Here is a 6638-nt window from a genome sequence, read left to right as displayed (position 1 = left end):
GGCAAGAATCGATCCCACTGCCCTCGGAAGTCAATCACACATGCTCTGAGCATCCGTCCGCTCCGACTGCCTGTCGGTCTGCGGATGAAAGGTTGTGTTGAGCTCTACCCGGGTCCCCAACTCACTCTGTACTGCCCTCCAGAAATGCGAAGTAAACTGAGGGCCTTTATCTGATATGATGGAAACAGGCACACCATGCAACCGAACAATCTCCTAAATGTAAATCTGGGCCAATCTCTCTGAAGAATACGTGGTAACAACCGGAATGAAGTGTGTTGACTTAGTCAGCCTGTCAACAATGACCCAAACTGCATCAAACTTCCTCAAGGTCCGCGACAACCCAACTACGAAGTCCATAGTGATGCACTCTCATTTCCACTTAGGTATAACCATCTGCTGGAGTAGGCCACCTGGCCTCTGATGCTCATACTTAACATACTGGCAATTTAGGCACCTCGTTATATACTCGATTATGTCTTTCGTCATCCATCGCCACCAATAATGCTGCCTCAAGTCACGATACATCTTCGTAGCATCTGGGTGAATAGAATACCGAGAACTGTGTGTCTCCTCTAGAATCCTTTCCCTCAACCCATCAACATTAGGGACACATAGACGACCCTGGAGTCGCTGAACACCATCTTCACCGATAGTAATCTCCTTGGAACCACTCTGTAGTACCATCTCTCTGAGAACCAATAAGTGCGGATCGTCATACTGGAGAGCCTTGATCTGCTCAAATAGTGAAGACTGGGCGGCGACGTATGCAAGAACTCGGCTGGGCTCTGAAATATCCAACCTCACAAGTTTGTTAGCCAAGGACTGAATATCCAAAGCTAATGGCCTCTCCTCTGCTGAAATAAATGCCAAACTACCCATACTCTCTGCCTTTCTGTTCAAGGGATCCGCAACCACATTCGCCTTGCTCGGATGATAAAGGATGGTAATATCATAATCTTTAGTAACTCAAGCCACCTACGCTGCCTCAAACTGAGATCCCTCCGCTTAAATAAATGCTGCAGGATGCGATGATCGGTGTACAGCTCGCAGGACACCCCAGAAAGATAATGCCTCCATATCTTAAGAGCATGAACAATCGTGGCCAATGCCAAATTATGTACGGGGTAATTCTTCTCGTGGGGCTTCAACTGACGTGAAACATATGCAATAACTCATCCCTTCTGTATCAATACACAACCTAGGCCAATGCGTGAAGCGTCGCAATACACAGTATACATCCCTGAACTAGAAGGCAACACTAACACCAGTGCTGAAGTCAAGGCGGTCTTAAGCTTCTAAAAGCTCGCCTTGCAATCGTCGGACCATCAGAACGGAGCACCCTTCTGGGTCAATCTAGTCAAAGGTGCTGCAATAGATGAGAAGCCCTTTACAAACCGACGATAATAACCTGCTAACCCCAAGAAGCTCCTGATCTCAGTCGCTGTGGTAGGACAAGGCCAACTCTGAACTACCTCGATCTTCTTGGGATCTACCTTAATACCCTCGCCTAATACAACATGCCCCAAGAATGCCACAGAATCTAACCAAAACTCACACTTAGAGAACTTACGATATAACTTCTGTTCCCGCAAGGTCTGAAGCACCACTGTCAAATGCTGCTCGTGCTCCTCCATGCTACGCGAGTAGATCAAAATGTCATCAATGAAGACAATGACAAATGAATCATTATATGGCTGAACACCAAGTTCATCAAATCCATAAACTCCGCCGGAGCATTAGTCAAACTGAAGGACATCACCAGAAACGCATAGTGGCCATATCTAGTTCGAAAAGCCGTCTTCGGAATATCCAAATCACGAATCTTCAACTGACGGTTCCTTGATCTCAAGTCAATCTTAGAGAACACCCTGGAACCCTGCAACTGGGCAAATAAATCAGCAATACGTGGCAACAAGTACTTGTTCTTAATGGTTACTTTGTTCAACTGGCGGTAATCAATGCACATCTGCATAGTCCCATCTTTCTTCTTCACAAATAACATCGGTATGTGAGACCTACGTGAACCTAGTGCTCTGATACCATGTTGTCACAACCCAATTTTACTTATAGGCTGTGATGGCGCCCAGCGTTGCCGCTAGGTAAGCCAACGTGAACTAGACATATATTTACTCTATTTAACGAATTTGAAATAATTGATTTATATTTATTAAGCAAGTGAGAGGTGAAAGATTTAATAAAATAAAGCATAAATAAATATTAGGACAAGTGTGGTGAAATAAATACTCAAAACCATAGAATGTCTACTAGCATATTTTCCAAGACCTGGTGTCACAAGTGTATGAGCTACTAGTAGAATATACAAAACACTAAACTACTGTCTGAAATAGAATAGACAGAAAATAAATGCAAAAGGGAGACTCCGGGTGCTGCAGAACGGACTCAGAAAGCAACTCACCGCTAAGTATCGAAGTATCAGGGGTGCGCGGCCAGATGACTGCCAGATGCACCTACCTCAGATAGCGTGAGTACCTAAACAAGATGTACCCAGTAAATATACAGTTTAACCTCGAAGAAGTAGTGACGAGGGGTCAACATCGACACTTACTATGGGCCAATAATAATATACAGAAATTCTAAAAAGATATGGAACATGAGAATAATAATAATAATAATAATAATAATAATAATAATAATAATAATAATAATAATAATAATAATAATAATAATAATAATAATAATAATAACAACAACAACAACAACAACAACACAATAACAAGTAGTGAATAAATGACTCCTCAACTGATAGTAAATTCCAAAATATCTAGCCAACACCTTCTAACCCGAAATCAATTTCTGTTATTAAATAAATTGTGACCTCACAAGCCATAAAGTAATATCAAGTGTAATCAGGCTCCGAGTAGTATCACGTATGATTTATGCCAAGATCGTACGGCCCGATCCAAAAATATATTGTGTGCACTGCCGAGGGTCGAACGGCACGAAGCATAGATGCATCTATTAACATGCCGAAGCGAATGGCTCGCTCCCATGAGAATAGAGAAGTTTACCTCGCTCGCGGAAGTACTTGCGATGCGAGAGGACATGGATTTCGCAAGTGATTAATTATTCTTCAATTCTTTCCCCAAAATAATAAATCTAACTTGGAAGTTTTCAACTAAAAATCTCTAGTCTCTGCTCTATTTAAGATAATTAATATGCACAACAAACACGACAGTACAATTAAAGTATGATGTAAATCTAAGACTACCTAGACATCTCATGGAATATAGCTATGCACTGATTCTCGTCACCTAGTGCGTACGCAGTTCACCACACAAGTAACTCACAATAAAAATACACCTAAGGGGAATGAGTTCCCTCTTACAAGGTTAGGCCAGAGACTTATCTTATTCTCAAGCTCACTTCCGGTCCACAAATACGCTCAAAGTCCTCAACTTGGTGCCAAACAACCCGAAACTAGCCAAATATTATATAAATAAATCAATATATACTCAAAAGTTCATGATTTAATTATTAGAGTAATTACCCAACCCAAATCGAAAGATTCCTAAAATTCAACACCCCTCCCCCCGGGCCTACGTGCCCGGATTCCGAAATATTTTGAAGACAATTGTTACCCATAACCTTACGAACTCAAATATATAATTTTCACCCAATTCCATAATAATTTTCGTGGTTAAATCTAATTTTTATCAAAACCTAGATTTTTCATCTAAACCCATAACTTTCACAATTTTACATATTAAAATCTACCCATAATCTATGTATTTAACTTAAATTGTGTAGGAATTACTTACTTTCAATAGCTAGGTAGAAATCCCTCTCTAAGAAGGTCCAAACTCGGCAAGAAGTGAAATAAATGTACCAAAAATGACCTAAGTTCCGCATTAAATGGACCTCACTACCTCCAGCGTTTTTGCTTTTGCGGACCATGGGCCGCAACTGCGGCGCCGCACCTGCGGACAATTCATCGCATGTGTGGTCCTAGCCCAGGCTGGCTGACTCCGCTTCAACGGACGGGCTCCCACTTTTGCGGACCCGCTTCTGCGGAAAGTGAAGTACACCTGCAGTCCAGGCCCGACCAGCCTCTTCTCGCACCTGAGGCCTTTCCATCGCAAAAGCGAGGCCGCTTCTGCGGAAGTTCCTCCTCTTCTGCTGGCCACTGACCACTCGCCCCAACCTCTTTTGTGTCCAAGAGCTCGCACATGCGAGCTAACACCTACGGTCAAAAGGCTCGCAGGTTCGGGCACACCAGATCTGGTGCACTAGCAGCTCTTTCAAGCCTAAACTCGATCCATGCATCGCTCGAGTGGCACTCGAGGCCCCCGAGGACTCAGTCGAACATAGCAAAAAGTTCATAAACATAAGACAAACTCACTTGAACCCTCGGAATGCGTAAAACAACATCAAAATTAAGAATCACACTCCAAACCAAATCGAATCAACTTATGAACTTCAAGTTCTTCTAACTCGCTCTGAACGCGCCGAATCATAATTAAACTACTCGGAATGACACCAAATTTTGTGTGAACGTCTTAAATCACCATACGAAGCTATTCCTAGACTCAGCATTCCAAACGGACCTCGATAACACCAAAATCTACTTCAAACCAAATTTAAAGAACTTTAAAAACTTCAACGAGCCAACTTCCAACTTTAGGCGACGAAGCACTCCCGGGTCATCCAAAACCCGATCCGAACACACGTCCAAGTACAAAATCATCATACAAACTTATTAGGACCTTCAAATCCCAGTTCCATGGTTGTTTACTAAAAATGTTGAACCAAGTCAAACTTAACCTTTTAAAGCCAATATTAAAGAACTTAGTGTTTCGATTTCAACCCGAACCCTTCCCAACCCGATCTAGCCATCCCCGAAAGTCATAAATTAGTAAAAGCACACACATGGAATCGTATTTAAGGGAACGTGGATCTAAAAAGTAAAATAACCGGTCTGGTCGTTATAGCCTCAGGTCCTGATACATCTTCGCGGCACCTGGGTGAATGGAGTACCGTGAACTATGAGCCTCCTGGAGAGTCAACTCACGCAAACCATCTACATTGGGCACACATAGCCTTCCCTGCATCCGTAATACACCGTCATATCCAATAGTGACCTCCTTGGCATCACCGTGCTAAACCGTGTCCTTAAGGACAAACAGATGATGGTCATCATACTGGCGCTCTCTGATACGATCATAAAGAGAAAACTGAGAAACCACACAAGCCAAAACTCGATTCGGCTCGGAAACATCCAATCTAACAAACTGGTTGGCCAAGGCCTGAACATCCAAGGCTAAAGGCCTCTCTGCTACCGGTAGATATGCTAAGCTGCCCAAACTCTCCGACTTGCGGATCAAGGAAACGACCACCACATTGGCCTTCCCGGGATGATATAGAATGGTGGTATCATGGTCCTTAAGCAACTCCAACCACCTCCACTGCCGCAAGTTAAGATCCTTCTGTTTAAACAGATGCTGAAGACTCCGGTGATCGGTGTAGACTTCACAAGGGACACCGTACAAATAGTGCTGCCAGATCTTCAAGGCATGAACAATAGCTGCTAACTTAAGATCGTGTACAGGATAGTTCTTCTCATGCACCTTCAATTGTCTAGACGCGTAGGCAATCATCCTACCGTCATGCATCAACACCGCACCGAGACCAATGCGCGGCACATCATAATATATCGTATAAGACCCCGAACCAGTAGGAAATACCAATACTGTGGATGTAGTCAAAGCAGTCTTGAGTTTTTGAAAGCTCTCCTCACACTCCTCGGTCCACCTGATGGAGCGCCCTTCTAGGTCATCTTGGTCATAGATGCTGCAATAGATGAGAAACCCTCTACAAATCGACGGTAATACCTCGCCAAGCAAAGTAAACTCTAGATCTCTGTAGCTGAGGATAGTCTAGGCCAACTCTACACCATTTCAATCTTCTTCGTATCTACCTTGATCCCCTCACTCGATACTACATGACCCAAAAATGCTACTGAATCTAACCAAAATTCACACTTCAAAAATTTTGCATATAACTTATTTTCTCTCAAGGTCTGAAGCACAGTCCTTAGGTGTTTCTCATGATCCTCCCGGCTCTGGGAGTATACCAGAATGTTGTCAATAAACACAATGATGAACGAGTCAAAATAGGGCCCAAATACATTATTCATCAAGTGCATGAATGATGATGGGTGTTGGTCAGCCCAAAAGACATCACAAGGAACTCATAATGACCATACCTAGTCCTGAAATCAGTCTCCGGGATATCTGGCTCCAGATTCTTCAACTGATGATAGCCTGAATGCAAGTCGATCTTAGAAAACATTCTGGCACCCTGAAGCTGATCAAATAGGTCATCAATACGTGGCAATGGATACATGTTCTTCACTGTAACCTTGTTCAACTGGCGATAATCAATACACATTCGCGTAGAACCATCCTTCTTCTTTACAAATAAGACTGGAGCACCCCAAGGCGACACACTGGGCCGAATGAAGCCCTTATCGAGCAACTCTTGCAAATGTTCCTTTAACTCTTTCAACTCTGCTAGGGCCATACGATAGGGTGGAATAGAAATGGGCCGAGTGCCCGATAACAAATCAATACCAAAGTCGATATCTCTGTCGGGCGACATGCCCGGAAGATCCGCCCAAA

This window comes from Nicotiana tomentosiformis, chromosome 6, assembly GCF_000390325.3.
Source record: "Nicotiana tomentosiformis chromosome 6, ASM39032v3, whole genome shotgun sequence".
Lineage (NCBI taxonomy): Eukaryota > Viridiplantae > Streptophyta > Magnoliopsida > Solanales > Solanaceae > Nicotiana > Nicotiana tomentosiformis.
Note: the sequence above shows the minus strand (reverse complement) of the source record.